This window comes from Manis javanica, chromosome 5, assembly GCF_040802235.1.
Source record: "Manis javanica isolate MJ-LG chromosome 5, MJ_LKY, whole genome shotgun sequence".
Classification (NCBI taxonomy): domain Eukaryota; kingdom Metazoa; phylum Chordata; class Mammalia; order Pholidota; family Manidae; genus Manis; species Manis javanica.
The window spans coordinates 19,937,542-19,956,337 of record NC_133160.1 but is presented as its reverse complement, the minus strand read 5'-3'; positions in this window follow the sequence as shown (position 1 = coordinate 19,956,337).

Here is an 18,796-nt window from a genome sequence, read left to right as displayed (position 1 = left end):
ACCAGGTGAGAGGTGAGATCCGCGCCCACTCTGCCTACTCCTCACCCAGCTCTCAAACCCTTTGAATGCAAAGCCTTTACCTAGGGTTTCACCTGGGCAGTCTAAGCTCTGGGCCCACCCTTTTCCTGCATCAAAATTTACCTCATGTGTCATCTCCTAAGAATCTGGATCTTTGATTTTTTTTTTTAATTACAAAAGTAATTTGTGGACATCTTAGAAAATTGCTAAGTACCCAAAGTACCTGGGGGGAACCAGTGTCCATATCTTGACACACTTCTCATCAGAACTGTTAAAAAATTTTTTTTCTATTTCTCTTAATGTTACATACATAGAGTTAAGAGGATAGAAGGGCTTTGATGAAAAGCAGCCTTCTCTGCCTTCTCCCCATCCCCAACCTTTCACCCAAGAGTATGTGATCTGCACCCTGAGGCCAACTCTCTAGTTCCAAAAAGCTCTTCAGATGCTGTCATCAGCATCCAACAAAACACCTAAGAGTGGCTTAAACAGTAAGAACAGTTATTTATTTCAAAGAACGGAAGGTCCTGAAGACAGTGGTTCCAGGTGTCTGGCCTCATGAGTCCACACAGAGCTGTGCCTCCAGGCCTTTCCCTCCTGGTCACAAGACCGCTGTTAGAGCTCTGGGCGTCACATGTTCATCCAACAGCACCAGGCGGAAAGGAAGAGACAGCGCCGAGGAAGCCCTCTAGGCGCATCTCTTAAATCAGGGAGGAAAGTGCTTCCTTAAAGCTGCCTGAAGATATTCCCTACTCATCTTGTTCCCTTATAAGATCCCAGTCAAAACTGGGTCGTAAGAGTTCTCCGAGCAGCATCTGGTACACCCCACTTCTAGTTCATAAGATACACTGATGTCCCACTTTGGGCCACTTGGAAACTACTGACTCCATTCTTGCTTCTCCCAACACCTTTTTAAAGTATCTCTATTGGTTATCTTTTTTAATTTTAAGAAATCTACTTGCCACTTTATTCATTGTTCCATTGTGTGTCCACCGAAGCTCCTGCCTCCACACTATCTATCCTCCCTGTAAGCCCTCCTATCCACTTCCTTTCATTGCTATCTCCCAACTTTTATATCTTTACTTTCACATTACAATGGCTAATATTAACATTCTATTCTGTAACCATAATAAACCCAGGTCAATAAAAAAATAGTGTATCAATCAAAACTGGAAAGGAAAAGACAAAATCCTCATTATTTGAGACACCTATACCATACATTTCCTGCGGGTACCTATCCGTGTATTTACAAGTTTTTAGAAAGTCAAGAAAAGTACACATGGAGCCCATTACTGTGGTCACCTCTGGGAAGGAGGAAGGAAATGGGATGGCAATGGGTGGCCAAAAGGGACGTTAGTTTCATCTGCAATGTTTTATTTTTTATAAAGGAGAATGTATTCATGTTTCGCTTGTGTCATTAAACTTTAATTTGAAAAAAATTCCCATTCATTTGCAGCCAATTATACCGGCTCTCTGTGTTTGGCAGGGCTCGCATGTTTGTGTCCAGGGAGAAGAACGTTTACTCTGTGTGTACCAGTGAATGAAGTACGGTGATTAGTAAGTAGATTTTTAAAAAATGTAGCAAGTGCAAGTAATACAAGAAAGGGGGTGCAGAGGGAACTCATGCACAACAATAGAAGCTATAGGAATAAACTCATTAGGGGATGGGTTGATTCTTTATGGAGAAAGCTATAATGTGACTGAAGGACATAAAACATGATCAGAATGAATGTAGAGCTCTACTGTATTTACAGATCAAAAGGCTCAGTATTGTATTGATGTCAATTTTCCCCAAAATAATCTTTAAATTCACAGAACTTGACAAGCAGATTTTAAAATTCATGTGGAGGCGTTAAGGTGCAGTAATAGCTTAGCTAACTGAAAAGGCAGCACAGTGAAATGGGGCATTTTCCCTAACAGATATCAAAAGGTGGCATAAAGCTACAGCAGATAAAATGGTCTGGTACAGACAGGAATATATAGATTGGTGAAACAGACCAGGGCCCTCAGATCTACCTAGACACCCTGGGACAGTGTGATGGAGTTTCACTTCTGATCAGTGGAGAAAGGCTGAACTAGTCAATCACGATGCAATAATCAGCTGTACATTTGGAGAAAGGATAGATCACATCTCATTTCAATCATAAAAATATATTCCAGATGCATCAAAGACCCAAATAAAAACAAAATTATTAGAAAAGAATACAGAATATATTTAAATCTTAAGAAAGAAAGGCCTAAACATGATATACCTTTGGCTTGAGAAAAGACTGGTAAATTTGATTCTGTCAATATTAATCATTTCTCTCTAAAGGATCCTACAAAGAGTTAAAGGCAACAGACAAGCTGGAAGGATGTATTTGCCTTATGTATACAAAGGATTAACATGCAGATTATAATAGGAAATGCCATAAATCAATAAGATAAAGACAAACAAATTTTTTTAATGAGCAAAAATAAACAGATAAATCAGAAAGGCAAAAATACAAATGCCAATACACATATGAAAATATCACTAGCAAACAGGTATATGCAAATTTAAAAAATGATTCAAACTTTCACCCATCAGATTGGCAAATATTTAAAACAACTGCTTATGGTGTGGAGATTAGAGCCCTCTCATACCCTCTGCCTGGAAATTTAAATGATACAGAAATTACGGAGGACACTGGGTAATATCTATTAAAACTAAAAATGTAGAAACCTTGAGACCCCAAATTCTTAACCATTATCCTAGAGAAAAATTACTAAAAGAGAAGTCATGTGTGTGGTTGTTTTCTTCAACACTACTTATGATGGGGGGAAGAAAAGAAAGCAGCTAAACATCCACGGATTTTAAGGAGAGAAAGTGTGGTATGTTCAAAGGAATGAATACCATACAGCTATTAAAAGGAACAGTCGAGAACCGTTCCTTTTGTATCAATATATCTTAAAGATATAAGATTGAGGGAAAATGCAGCTTACAGTAAAAGCCCTATAAAGTGGGATGATTCATTCAAAATACCTACTTCAGTACTACCCACTTCTGCAGAAGGAGACACATAAAACTTGGGAGGAGGAAGCGGCCAGGGTCTCAGGTGGACAAGGGAAACTTAAGCTATATTCATATTGTTCTACTTTTAAAAAGGAGAATGTATTCATGCTTTACTTGTTTAATTAAACTGTAATTTGAAAAGATTCTAATTTGTTTTCAGCCAATTATGTCAGCTCTGTGTATTTGGCTGTGCCCAAATGTTTGTGCCTAGGGAGGACGAACGTTTACTTTGTGTGTGTGTCTGCCGGTCAAGCACAGTGATTAGTAAACAGGTTGGAATGGGAGGTGGAAAAACTAGGGCCAAAGAAATAAGGTCCTATTCTCAGCTGACAGCAAAACCTATAATAAATATAGGTATAAATGTACGAAGAAAAATGCAAGACTTTAACCAGAGAAAACTGTAAGACTTACCTGAAAGACATAAAAGATGACTGGAACTGAGTGATATGGCCCTCGGCATTGGTAGGGAGACTCAATATTGATAAAGATGCCAATTTTCTTCAAATTATCTACAAACTCAATGTAATCACAATTAAAGTCCTATCAGAATTTTTCCCAAAATAGCAGGCTGATTTTAAAACTCATGTGGCAGGACAAGTATGCAAGGATGACCAAGGCAGTTTTGCAAAAGCAACAAAGAGGGTGGGCTTTGTGCTGCCAGGTAGCAAAGCATATTATCAAGCTGAGGAGTAGCAAATGGATCAGTGCACTGGAAAGAGCTCTGACGTAGACTGGCACTGGGATTTAATGTCAGGCAAAGGTAGCAATTTTAAATCAGTGGAGAAATGGTATATTATTCCACAAATGGTATTAGGACAATTACTTATCCATTTGGTGCGGGGGATTTTAAAGTTGGATCCTAATATTTGTGCATATGGAATTTTTTGTATATAATTTAAAGGCATAGGTGTGTGTATGTGTGTGTGTAAATTGAATTTTAGAGAAAAAGCCAGATGTGCTTATGAACTTGAAAACTTGATATAGGGAAGACTTTCTTACGACTGTAAAAAAGTTATAAAGACTAAGAAATTTGAATGCATCAAAATTTAAATTTCTCTCAAACAGAAGATACCATACAATTAAGTGACAAGAATCACAATGTAAAAAACATTTGCAATATACATAACAAAGTATTAGTATTCAAAGTATGTAAAGAACTCCTAAAAACCAATGGCAAAGAGACAAAAACCACTTAAAAAATACAAAAGAAATAGGCAAAGGATGTGGACTAGCAATCTGGAGGAGGAAATATAAATGGACAGTAAATACATGAAGACTTCAGTCTTGCAGGTAATTCAGAAAAATGCAAACTAAAGCAAGATACTATTTTTCACTCATTAGACTGGTTTAAAGTGTAAAACTTGGAATGGCCTGCAGAAATGGACACTCAGACACTGCTGGCAGGAGATTATGTTAGTAAGGCACTTTGGAGAACATTTTAGCACTTTCTATTAGAATTTAAGACGTGCATTGCCTATGACCCATCAATTCCATTTCTAGGTATCTCTTCCAGAGAAACACTTATAAATGTGCAAAATGGGCAATGTACAAAGGATGCTCTTACAGGTTTGTCTTAATGGAACGACATTGGAAACGTTTTAACAGTCAATCAATAGGAATGAAGGAACTCAAACATGGTGTGTTCAGCTGTGACTGCCAGTCACCAGCTGCAAGGAGCCCTGGAGTGGGCTGTAGCCGCTACACCAGGAGTCCCGTAGGTGGACTAAGTTGAGAGCAACACCTCCAGTGTGTATACACTGTGTCTAGGCAAACACACACACACAAAAAGAAAAAAGATGTGTTTCAACAGGCATAGGAAGACATTTTGGATAAACAGCAAAAGTGTAAGAGCAGCTACTTCTGAAAGGGGGGAAGGGACCTGAGGTGAAGGCGGTGGGGACAGGTCAGTAGAGACTTCTTTATCTGTCATGCTCTGATTTTATCTAAAGGAAAATATATTCATGTATTACTCATGTAATTAAAATTTAATTCAAAAATTCGAATTCATTTCCAGCCAATTAGCTTGCTTTACACGTGTGCTGTGTTCTCATTTGTGTGCCCAGGGACAAAGCACATTTACTCAGAGTGGGTCTGTGAATGAAGCTCTGTGATTAGTAACTTGATTAACATTTGGAAAGCAGAAAGAGAAAAGGGAAAACTTTTCCCGCTCACAAAAGCAACAAAACCGATAAGGTACTCAGGAATAAACTTATTAAGAAATGTGAAAGACCTTTATGCCAAAAGCAACTGACCTTTATTAAGTCATTAAAAACCAAACCAAACAAATAAGACTGATTAAATGCAGACAGAGACCATGCTTACAGATGGGAAGACGTAATAGCCTAAAGATGTTATTTCTCCCCGTGGTGCAGTCCCACTCAGAATTCCAACAGGACTATTTTTCATGGAACTTTGACAAGCTGATTCTAAAATGTATGTGAGAAAGTAAATGTGCAATATGACCAAGGTAATTTTTAAAAAGAATAAAGGGTCAGAGAGGGAGGGGAACTTTATCAGGTAGTAAGACAAAGCTTTGCTCATTAAGATATGGTATTGGCTCAGAAGTAGACAAATAGACCAACAGATCTGAACAGTCTAGACATAGGGATCTGGGAGAAAAGATGGTGCAGGAGCAATAAATAGTACCAGTTAGCAAACTGGTCATCCATTTGGAAAAAGATCAAATTAGATCTCTGTGTCACACCATACACAAAAATACATTTCAGATGGGTTAAAGTTTTAAAAATATAGATGTTTCAGATGTAAACATAGAATGTATATATCACTCATGTGGTGGTGGGGCTTCTTAAATAAGAGCACTCCTGTTCTAGGGCTAGCCCTGCAGATTTCATCAGTGCACTTTGATACGATGCTTTAATATCTGGTAGGTGTCCAATTGGAACTGGACCTCCAATCTTGGCAAGTGCCTGTGGGGCATCCCTACTTGGACCTCACAGACCCTTCTTCCTCTCTCTTTCTCTCCAGCCCGTCCTGGCGCTGGGAAGGACTGTGATACACGATGGACCGAGGTCTGAACCCAGCTCCTGCCACTTGTGCTGTGTCAGTAAGGCATTTCCTTCTCCTGTTTCCGTGTTCTCTTCCACAAAATCGACTGCTCTGTCTCATGCGCTAGGGTGGGAAGTTCATGAGATGATGACTGTGAACATGACTAATGGCAGAGCTTACAAGGCTGAGGGGAGCTGACTCTACTTCTTCTCCACCCATCTACTCAAACCCTTGCCTCCTATGACTTGATACCCCAATTCTTTCCTGCAGAGTAACTTCTGGAGAATCGTCATAGGTCCTTTTTTGTGGCAAAGTTTGAGTGCTGACTTCAAGTATTTGCTTCCAAGACAGAGAATACTGATTTGGCACCCAAAGAGCCTACTGCCTGTTGCCAGGGGTTGAGAAACACAAAAAGTAGTAAGACACGATCCCAGCCATGAGATGGGATAAAACTGCCACTAATTAGTGTTGTAGTCAGTACTCAGGTCAGATAAAAGCCCCCGAAAGAACATAGCGATCAAGTTACTCTCTAAAAGGTAAATAATTTATTTCTGCCCCATTCAGTCAAATACATATTATTGCCCCCAAACTAATTTATCCACCTCCTTACTTGATCCCAGCTGCTTTGAGAGCTCATTTCACTATTGTCTCCATCCTTCATCGCTTCATCGCTCAGGCTCGCTTCCCTCAGAATATTCATATACTAGCATTGCTTTTTCCTTTAAGACTACAATTAAGAAGCCCTAGGCCTGCCCCCTTCGGCCCTGCGGGGGGCCAGTCAGCAGAGCCACTACGCTGCCCAAAGCTGGTGGCGCCACGGTGACTGCCCACTGCACACTGGAGGGGCTCACAGATCGGCTTATGCCCCCCTGCTCTCATAGCACACACCCACTGCCGACACTCCATCTTTCTGCCAAAAGACCTCTCAGGCCCTTTCTTTTTTTTAAAAAATTTTTTATTAAGGTATGATTGATATACACTCTTATGAAGGTGTCACATGAAAAAACAATGTGGTTACTACATTTACCCATATTATCAAGTCCTCACCCATACCGCATTGCAGTCACTGTCCTTCAGTGTAGTTAAGTGTATGTGTCACTCGTCCAGGTACAGGCAGATCCACTATGTCCCTTCTCTGTGATACACTGTTCTCCCCATGACCCCCACACCACGTGTCCTGAACATAATAACCCCTCAGTCCCTTTCTCCCTCCCTCCCCTTTGGTAACTGCAAATCCCTTCTTGGAGTCTGTGAGTCTGCTGCCATTTTGTTCCTTCAGTTTTACTTCATTGTTATACTCCACAAAGGAGGGAAATCATTTGGCAGTTATTTTTCTCTGCCTGGCTTATTTCACTGAGCATAATGTCCTCCAGCTCCATCCATGTTGTTGTTGCAAATGGTAGGAATTGTTTCTTTCAAATAGCATTCCATTGTGTATATGTACCACCTCTTCTTTATCCATTCATCTATTGATGGACACTTAGGTTGCTTCCATATCTTGACTATTGCAAAAAGTTCCCTGGCCCTTTCTTTTCGGTATCCTAGGAGGACTCTTCTTTCCTTTTGCTGTTCCCAAATGTAGGTGCTTCCTGGGCTTGGTTTCTGGCCTCTTCTTCCCCAGTCATCCTCACAGCCTCGGAATGCTCCAGAAACCTGACACCACTGAACTACATTTCCACTCAGGATCCCTCAGGAGCTCTGAACCAGTCTCTGTAAAATCTCACTCTGTGCTCCAGATCTGTGCATTCAGTCACTTTCATCCCATCTCCATTTGGATGTCTCAACTGTCTGCCACCACACACAGGGTCTGCTCTACAGACCCAGTCCTTTCTAGGGCGCCCACTTCTGAGAACGGCACTGCCATCACCAGCAGGACAAGCCAGAAACGTAGGGGTCATCTTGAATAACCCATCTTCATTCCATCCAGCACCAAGACTAACCGGGTATGTTGACTGTCTCCAAATCCTGTGTACCATGACAACAAAACTTCTTAACTGGCCTCCCTAAATTCTCGCTGTGCTTCCTCCAAGGTTTCTCCAAAAGGTAGCCAGCCTCAGATCAGATTACTGTGGCACATTGAGCAGGTCTCAGCACTGCTTCCCTAGCTTTCATGATGTACCGGAAGCCCCCACTGGTCTGCAGAGCTCAGCCCAGCCAGCACTGTCCACCTCTCTGATCTCATCTCATCTTCCTCTGCACAGGCCGTTCCCTCTGCCCAGAATACTATCCCCCAATGTGCTTGGTCCAGTTGACTTCTCCTTAACAACTTGGTTCAAGAATCACCTCCTCAGGGAAGCCTCATGGAGCCAGCCTAGGGCAGGTGACCTTGTTGTACGTCCTCCAACACTTAGCACCTTTCCTTCAGAGGGGCCTGTCATGCCGGTGATCATACATTTATGTGTGTGATTATTTGATTCATGTCTTCTCCCCTACTACCATACAAGCTCCATGAGAAAAGGGACTCTGCCTATTTTAATTCATTCACCAAAGAACCCACAGTGCCAGGCACGCAGGCACCTAATAGGTGCTGAATTAGAATATGTAGAATGAATAAACTTTTGCCACTAACAATACTTCATGCACTGGAGAGCTGACATCTGCCTATAAACTTGTTCATGTCTTTCCTACACTCAGTCTCCCCTCCCCTATCTTTCCCATCTTGAAGTCATCTTTCCAGATTCCTCAAAGGACTTTTAGTGACGGGTTTACCACCCCCTCACAACTCGACGTTATTCCAACTTGACTCCTCATTCCCCCAAAATGCTCTTACTAAGGTCACCAAAAGCTTACTAATCATCAAACCCAAAGAAAAAAGTCTGTCTTTATTTTATGGGAATTCTCCACTGCATTTGACAGTGTTGATTACTTTCTCCTTGAAACTCTTCACTACCTTTGTTGCCACGGCAACCCCCTCTCCTAGTTGTTTGTCGCATCTCTGGGGCTCTTCTTTCTCCTGTCTCTTGCCCACACCTGGACTGGTCGCTTCAGTGTCACTGTAACTCATGACTTTGCCCTGGGCCTTGTCCCATTCTCTCTCTGGTGACCTCACTCATTCTCCAGGTTGCCGTCACTCCAAGTGGCCATGGTCCTCGGCCAGTACTTCCAGTCAAATCTCTTCCCGAGCCCCCGACCTTGGATCCAAGTACCTGCTGGGCTTCACCTGGCTGTGACTCTGACCCCTTGGCTATACTGAGCCCACCATCCTGCCCCGCAGACTGGCTCCCCATGCTGTGCTTCCCACCCCAGGGGTCCCCTAGCCATCCACTCAGGCCCCACCCCACATAGGCGTCACCCTTGTCATTATCCTCTCTCTCACCCTAACAGCTAATCACTCACCAATTATTTCTGGTTTCTATCTACTACATGCTTCTGAACTATTTCTCTCCCTCTCCACTGGTCTATTTCAGGCCTCTCACTCTCTTATCTGGACCATGGCCTCCTAATATGTCTCTCTGCTTCTCGGCTGGTTACTTCTTATGGATGTTAGGGGATTGGGTTTTCTAGTATCTTATTCCTCCTTAACGCTCCTTGTTCCAGTTGGGAATGCTTCTGTTCCCTATTTTGTGTGGTTGTAGTGGGACCTGGGCAGCTCTCTCACACAAAAGCCACAAAGGCCCCCTCTTCCAAGTCCTGTTTCTCACCACCCAGGTCTCATCAGGGGTGGCACAAGGCCTGAGCTGTCAGTCAGGCCAAGGCTCTTTCTTAACTTAGATTTCTGTCCAGATATGAAAAAAATAGTTAGAATTACTCAATGTCTAGGAAACATCACCAGGTAGTGGTGGTTAAGACCCTGAATGCAGCATTTAGTCCCCACCCACTTCACTGCCCATCATTCTCTCCTATTTTGCTTCTCTGGGTCTCAAATTTCCTAAATAATGAAATGGGGCAAATGGGGGCTGTTGGCCTCGCTGGGGTTGGGTGGATGAGGTTGCAATGAACAGATGAGACAACGGCCATGACCCCACCATAACTGTACAGAGTCATACCCACACTGGAGTGCGGGTTATAGTTTCTGAGACCGAGACTGCCTCACACCTAGACAACCTTAACCTTGACTTTTATTTTCTTGTTTGGATTCCCTGGGAATTGCCAAAAAATCTTTGTGGTAAAAAAAAAATCTGAGCCTCCATTTTAGACATTCGATTTCAAGCAGAAAGTAATTATCCTGCCTCTACCTAGCTTGCTGCCTGTTGCTAGGTGCCGAAAGGTACGAAAACGAGGAAGACAGGGACCCAAACACCAGGCAGGATGAAACCACAGCTAATTAGGGCTGTAGTCAGTGCCCAGAGGGCAGAGGAAAAGCCTCCAGAAGAACATGAAGATCAGGTTCCCTGGTAAAATGTACATGATTTAATTTTGCCCCTTTCCACCAACGCAACTAATCCCTTCACCTCTACACCTAATCCCACACCTCTGGGGCCCCGTTTCACAACAGGTCCCTGCTCCTCAAACTTGGGCTCACACAGCCGTCCTCCCTCCAAATGTCAGCATGTAAGAGTCAGTGCCCTCCTGGACCCTGCGGAACCCCCAATAACCCTTTTCCCTCCTGCTTTCTCAGACTCCAGATCCCCCACCCAGGTGGGCCTCTGCCCCTCCTCTAAAGTTGCCGTGGCTAAGGTCCCCAAAGGCCGGGTCCAGGGGTGCCTCACCCCCCTGACCTCTGTGTATCTGGCCCACCAGTAGCCCCTCTAGTCTCTGGAAACTCTCTTCCCTGGGCTTCTAGGACCCCCACTTTTTCATCTTCTCCTCTGGCTCTTCTGGTTTGTTCTGCTCAGTCTCTTCAGCAGGATCCTCTTCCTGCATCTGCCCACAAAATGTCAGTCAGGTTCACTGTCTTGCCTGCTCCATGACCTCTGCACCTTTCCTTCAGGCTCATCCCTGCTTCTCTATCTAGCTCCACTGGGAGATACCCACACTTCCTCTGTGAGCTCCAAATTGGCATATATACTTTCCTACTTGACGACAGCTCTAGTCAAGGTCACCAATGGACATCTATCCTCTTTACCACCCTTGCTCTTTGATCTTACCTCTGATTTATATAGACAGGAAGATATTAGGTGACAGCCCTTTCAACCTCTCTTCTATCATGCCTATCCTTATTTCCTCTAAGCCTAGCTCAGAAGGCCACCTGCCTGCTTTTACTTCTCCTTTTATTTTCCTCTGCCCACTTTGTGGGGGCTTCTCCCCCATCTCTCACAGGAAACTGCTCCTGTAAGGATCTGGGAAGCCCCCTATTTGCTCTGTTCAGTGGGCTCTCAGTCTTATCTAACTGGCTTTTCTGTCTGCTGATTATTCCCTCCTGGAAACTCTCCTTGGTTTCCATGCCAACACAGGCTCCAGGTGCTTTTTCCATCTCTTCCTAACTTCTTTTTTGCCTTTGTGGGCTCTTCTCTTTGCCCACCGCTTAAATGGAAGGGAGGTTCTCTGTCTGGACCCCCTTTCTCTTCTCAGCTGCCCCACTCTCCTAGGGCCAGCTCACAGAAGCCCAAGGCTGTAATTACCATAAGTCACAACTCAAAACTTTTGGTCCAGTCTCCTGCTGGATCCAAACTTCCTACCTAGCTCTCTGTAAGTCACTACCGTCTGGATGCCTACCTTTCTTTTTTTTATTTTTTATTTTGGTATCATTAATCTACAATTACATGAAGAACATTATGTTTACTAGGCTCCCCCCTTCACCAAGTCCTCCCCACATACCCCTTCACAGTCACTGTCCATCTGCGTAGTAAGATGCTGTAAAATCACTACTTGCCTTCTCTGTGTTGCACAGCCCTCCCTGTGCCCCACCACGCACTATACATGCTAATCGTAATTCCCCCTTTCTTTTTCCCTGCCCTTATCCCTCCCTTCCCACCAATCCTCCCCAGTCCCTTTCCCTTTGGTAACTGTTGGTCCATTCTTGGTTCTGTGATTCTGCTGCTGTTTTGTTCCTTCAGTTTTCCTTTGTTCTTATACTCCACATATGAATGAAATCACTTGGTACTTGTCTTTCTCTGCCTGGCTTATTTCACTGAGCATAAAACCCTCTAGCTCCATCCATGTTGTTGCAAATGGTAGGATCTGTTTTTTTCTTATGGCTGAGTAATATTCCATTGTGTATATGTACCACATCTTCTTTATCCATTCATCTACTGATGGACATTTAGGTTGCTTCCATATCTTGGCTATTGTAAATAGTGCAGCAATAAACACAGGAGTGCATCTATCTTTTTCAAACTGGAGTGTTGCATTCTTAGGGTAAATTCCTAGAAGTGGAATTCCTGGGTCAAATGGTATTTCTATTTTGAGCATTCTGAGGAACCTCCATACTGCTTTCCACAATGGTTGAACTAATTTACATTCCCACCAGCAGTGTAGGAGGGTTCCCTTTCTCCACAACCTCACCAACATTTGTTATTGTTTGTCTTTTCGATGATGGCGATCCTAACTGGTGTGAGGTGGTACCTCATTGTGGTTTTAATTTGCATTTCTCTGATGACTAGCGATGTGGAGCATCTTTTCATGTGCCTGTTGGCCATCTGGATTTCATCTTTAGAGAACTGTCTATTCAGCTCCTCTGCCCATTTTTTAATTGGATTATTTGCTTTTTGTTTGTTGAGGTGTGTGAGCTCTTTATATATTTTGGATGTCAATCCTTTATCAGATCTGTCATTTATAAATATATTCTCCCATACTGTAGGATACCTTTTTGTTCTATTGATGGTGTCCTTTGCTGTACAGAAGCTTTTTAGCTTGATATAGTCCCACTGTTCATTTTTGCCTTTGTTTCCCTTGCCCGGGGAGATATGTTCATGAAGAAGTCACTCATGTTTATGTCCATGAGATTTTTGCCTATGTTTTTTTCTAAGAGTTTTATGGTTTCATGACTTACATTCAGGCCTTTGATCCATTTCAAATTTACTTTTGTGTATGGGGTTAGACAGTGATCCAGTTTCATTCTCCTACATGTAGCTGTCCAGTTTTGCCAGCACCATCTGTTGAAGAGACTGTCATTTCCCCATTGTATGGCTCCTTTATTGTATATTAATTGGCCATATATGTTTGGGTTAATGTCTGGAGTCTCTATTCTGTTCCACTGGTCTGTCGCTCTGTTCTTGTGCCAGTACCAAATTGTCTTGATTACTGTGGCTTTGTTGGGGAGCTTAAAGTTGGGGAGCGAGATCCCCCCCACTTTATTCTTCCTTCTCAGGATTGCTTTGGCTATTCGGGGTCTTTGGTGTTTCCATATGAATTTTTGAACTATTTGTTCCAGTTCATTGAAGAATGCTGTTGGTAATTTGATAGAGATTGCATTGAATCTGTATATTGCTTTGGGCAGGATGGCCATTTTGACGATATTAATTCTTCCTAGCCAGGAGCATGGGATGAGTTTCCATTTGTTAGTGTCCTCTTTAATTTCTCTTGAGAGTGTCTTATAGTTTTCAGGGTATAGGTCTTTCACTTCCTTGGTTAGGTTTATTCCCAGATATTTTATTCTTTTTGATGCTATTGTGAATGGAATTGTTTTCCTGATTTCTCTATTAGTTCATTGTTAGTGTATAGGAAAGCTACAGATTTCTGTGTGTTAATTTTGTATCCTGCAACTTTGCTGAATTCCAATTAGTTCTAGTAGTTTTGCAGTGGAATCTTTAGGGTTTTTTATGTACAATATCATGTCATCTGCAAATAGTGACAGTTTGACTTCTTCTTTACCAATCTGGATTCCTTGTATTTCTTTGTTTTGTCTGATTGCCGTGGCTAGGACCTCCAGTACTATGTTGAATAACAGTGGGGAGAGTGGGCATCCCTGTCTTGTTCCTGATCTCAGAGGAAAAGCTTTCAGCCTCTTGCTGTTCAGTATGATGTTAGCTGTGGGTTTATCATATATAGCCTTTATTATGTTGAGGTATTTGCACTCTATAACCATTTTGTTGAGAGTTTTTATCATGAATGGATGTTGGATTTTGTCAAATGCTTTTTTAGCATCTATGAAGATGATCATGTGGTTTTTGTCCTTCTTTTTGTTGATGTGGTGGATGATGTTGATGGATTTTCGAATGTTGTACCATCCTTGTGGATGCCTACCTTTCATTCAGCCTGTCCAAGATTGAGCCCATAATCCTGCAGCCACACAAGACTGCTCTTCCTCCTGGGTATTCTATCACCCAGTCACCCAAGATGGAAACAGGGAGGGCATCCTTGACTCTTTTTAACTCCAGCAACCAGTTGGTTAGCTGGTCCACCTAATTTTACCTTCTCTCCATTCTCTTGGTCCCTGACCTAACTCAGGCCATGCCATTGCTACCTGGACCAAGACAATCATCTCCTCATTGGCCTTTGTACCTCCAAATGACAACAAGCAACCAGAGCCATCACCCTAACACATAAATTTTACCATGGCACCTGCCTACTCACAATGCTTCAGGGGCTCCCTCTTGTCAAGAGGAAAAAGACCAAACTCTTTAATTAGACAGACATGTATTATGTGATGTGGCCTACCTTTTCTATCCCCTGACTCTTATTCCATGCTCTGGCAACTCAGAAAAAATGTCTACAAGTTCATCTATGATGTTTCTGACTTCTGTCTCTGCTCTCTACCTGAATAATACCTACTCATCCAGGCATCTCTTCCTGGAACCCCTGGATACTTCCATAAAGCTTCACTTGCACCACCCAACTCAGCTACTCCATGCTTTGTCCATGTCCCAAGCATTATCTCTGGCCTTCTTTTTACTATGCATCATTTTACTATCAATCTGTCTGTGCGTCTTACCTCTTTGACTATATGCCTAAGGGCAGACATCACATTATTCATCTTCATATTAACAACTATGCCTAGCACCATGCCTGACAAAAGGCAGAAAACATTCACGAAGTGTTGGATTAGTTACACAGGCCATTTGCCCTTTTTTGAAACTTTTATCTCTTTGCTTCTCTTCAACTATCACATTACTTTCCAAAAAGTTTATACCAATTCACATTCCCCTTTGCACTGAATAATAGTGCCTGTTCTACTGTATCCCCATCAACACTGGGTATTCTTAAAACTTTTTCCCCCTAATTTATATTTTCTTATTGTTTTTTTTATTGTTGATTTTCAGTTATTAGCAAAATTTAATATTTTTTCAAAACATTTTTTAGTCAATTCTATTTCCTCTCCTATAAACTATTTAGGCAAATAATATACTTACCTGTTGCATTTTTATTGTTAAAGTCTTGCATGTACTCTTTTACATATTATAGATATACAGATAGTTTACCCACTCGGCTTTCTGGTTCTGTTTGTGATATTGCTTAACTTTGGAGATATCTAGTTTTGATGTAGCAAAATCGGTTGGTCTTTGCCTTTTTGATGTCTTCTTGTTGCTCTTTAGCTTAGTGGGGCTCCCCCATTTAGACACTTTTAAATACCCAATTCCTTTTCTCCTTGCTTCTTAATGGGCTCGTATCTCCTTTATGCCCTTTAAAAATAGTTTTTGAATTTGGGTGCATGCTCTTCAGTGAGGTTGGAAGTGGATTACTATCTTTTGTTTCAATAGTCAGAGCCTCAGCCTTTCCTTTGCGGCCCTGACTCTGAGCTAAACTATTCCTGGCTGATTATGGCATCAGGGCCACAACCTTTTCAGAGAACATGCCATCTGGATAGGGAACCAGAAGGCTTTGGGAAGGTATGATTCCAGGCACAAAACAATGAAGTATAGGAAGGTATTTCAGGGGTAGGAACAGACAACCTTTCTGGAAGCCCTGCCAAGATAGTGTGTAGAAGGATGGTTCACTCACTTTGCCAATATGAATGGCTGAAACTAGTTGGCACCAACCACTCCTGAAGGCTTCCAATTCTAGGGAGCATTACTCAGGGATCATAAGAGAAGGAAGAACCCAACCCCACCCCTCACCTGCATCAACCTACCTGTGCAGATTCTGCTAGGACATTTCACCATCAGCAGAAAACTCTCAGCCATTTCCTGCCAAGTTCATCCTGTAGGGGGATGCAGCCATCACCAGGATTCCTCCATGCTCCAAGACGTGGACTAGACCCAGATCCTGGGGTCACTATGCCCCCAGTCCAATTACCGCTTTGCAGGGGATCTGAGGGTGATGTGGGAGCTAGAAAGGAACTTAGGGTTATCCAGTCCAATGCTTCGTCTTACAAATGGGGAAACTGAGGCCCACTGAGAGGAGGATACCAGATGTGGAGCCTTTTACGATGTTCTTCCCATGTATCTTTGCAAGATACTAGTCTCTGTGACATCTGCATGTAAAATATTACTCTGGAGCATGGAAAATATTGTCACTTGAGTTGCCAAGAGGAGACTTGGGAGACAAACTGAATTCCCTTCTAAGAAAGACTAGGCCACCTAATTACTTAGGGAGTCTAGAGATTGACTGAGCCATCCATTCATCCACCACCTCGCCAGCCAATCAACAGTTTCTATGCCAAGCCTGGTCAGGCAGACCTTGTGCCTGGTCAAGGGACAAAGACCAAGACCCCACTCTCAAGGGCCTTGATGGCCAAGCTAATGAGTTGAGACCACAATCAATAGGGAACTACTGAAGGGCCACGTTTGTCTTCTTCCCTCCAAGACCCTCCCAAGTCTGCCTTGGCTCTGGGATTCTTGACAGTTCTGCACCCAAGAGATTTAAAAAGCATTCTTTAATACAATTCCTTGGATTAAACACTTGCTTGTTTTAACACTTTCTTTCAACCAGTATCTCTAAGACTGAAGTAACAAGGGTAAAGTTCACTGATGCTTCACAGAAGATGGCTTTGGAAATATTAAAGACTTCCTGGGTCTAGCGTATAGAAGGAAAAACAGAGGCCTGGAGAAGAGGGAGCAAAGGAGAGCAAGATCACATGGCAAATGGGTGGGGATCTCAGGGCCAGAGCCTCAGTTCCCTGCGTGCCCTTCCCTTCCCCCTGGGATGGCTGCGATGACTGGTGTGGGTGGGGAATTGGCAGAGGGCTTAACTTTGGAAGTGATGATCTGTCCAAGTGTATACTCTCTACAAGCTGCCCAGGAAAAGAGGTGAGAGGCCAGACCTGGCTTTGTGATTACGTGCCTACAGGACTGCTTCATTGGCTCCCCTTCTGCTGAGCTGAGCTCCTCAAGGGCATGATCTTGTTCGGCATCAGGTTCTCCAAACTTGGCACAGGGCTCAGCAACAGCTCCTTGTGTGAATGAACAAGTGGGAAGAGTTGGATGATCAGATCGCATCCCTGAGAGGCCTCAGTCTGACCAGATTTGGAGTGGATGGCCACAGAACAGTGACATGGGTGAAGACATTGCCTTCAGCCAGGCTGCGGTGGATGTTATGGTCTCCGTTTCACAGGTGAGGAAATTGAGGCTCAGGGAGGTGAGGTCACAAAGGTGGGAACATCAGGCCTAGGGCTCCCTAAAGCCTTGCCTCTTAAGGTTCATCAGTCCTAAACTGTTCCCCCAGTCCACCTCCACCCACTGTTTGAGTCTGGATACCCCAAAGGGAGACTAAAGGCTTCTTCTGTCTGCAGCCTTCAGCTGTTGCTCAGCCAGCTTCCCACTCTGACTTTAGCGCACTCTATAATTACAGTTTTTCTCAAGATAGAGAATTCCCCCCTGAGGCCTGGCAGACCAAACTCTACCACTCTTGTGGCTTTCAGGAAGTCACAAGGGCCAGAGGGTGCTGGGCTGGGGATGGAGAAGCCCCTTTTAGTCAGGATCGTCTTCCATCCCTCACTGAGAAGAGCGCTTCTTAGTTCTCTCCTTTCAGCACAGTGGGCTCTGCACTGGATGCCAGGAGACTGGATTCTGGCTCTGCCAGCTGACTGGACCCAGGTGACAACCCTTCTCTGGCCTCCTTTCCTATAGCTGCTCAGTGGGAGTCAGCTTTCCTTGTCATCCTTCTGCTGTCCTCCCTCCCTAGCCCCGCCTTTGCCTGCCTTCCTCTCCTCGCCCACCATCACTCATAGACCCACTGCTTTCCGTTCCCTGTGGTCTAGCTGGGCCATGCCCCTCTCAACAGTACTGCTGTTTTCACTGCGCAAATGCTGTCTTCTTCCCTACTGAAAGAATCCTAACTTAAAAATGCTCTTCTGATTGGGTCACCCCCTATTCGCTTGTTTAGAACCTTGTTTGTGATGGTTCCATGAGCTGGAAACTTAAAAGAGTTCTCAGGACTGAGTTCTGGGGCCTGTCACCAGTGTGTCAGCCTCAGACCACTTCAGTGTGTCCCAATACAATCCTCCAGCTTTAAATAGACTAACCTTCTATTCCAAAAAGCCTCTTTGGTTCTGAGTCTAGGGCAGCCAGATATTGGTACCCCTTCATTTTACTCTAAGCCTAGTCTCTTCATCTGTAAGCACAGAGATGCTTGATTAGATGGTGAGAAATGACATCTCATTTATTATTTCACTGCTCAAACATTTAAAGCTCTCTTCAGGTTTCAGCCTGAATATCAGTCCTCCCCAGCCTACATCAGATCCCCTCTTAGGCTCCTCTTATGGCATCTGCTGCAAGCCATAGTTTTGTTATTTATCTATCTATCTGCCAATGTCATCCCTTTTCCCATTAGCCTGGATGACTCTCTGATGGTGGGACTATCCACCCTGTCTTCCATGTAGTCCCAAGTCCTGCACAGGACTCTGTCAAGTAAGTACCCACTGACTGAATAGTAGTGTAGGCCCCTTGGGAGGTGGGAGGAGCCCAGTCACGACAGGACTGGGTCACTGCAGTGAAGAGGAAGTCTGCCTAGCATGAGCACCAGCACCTGCACTCAGCACAAGGC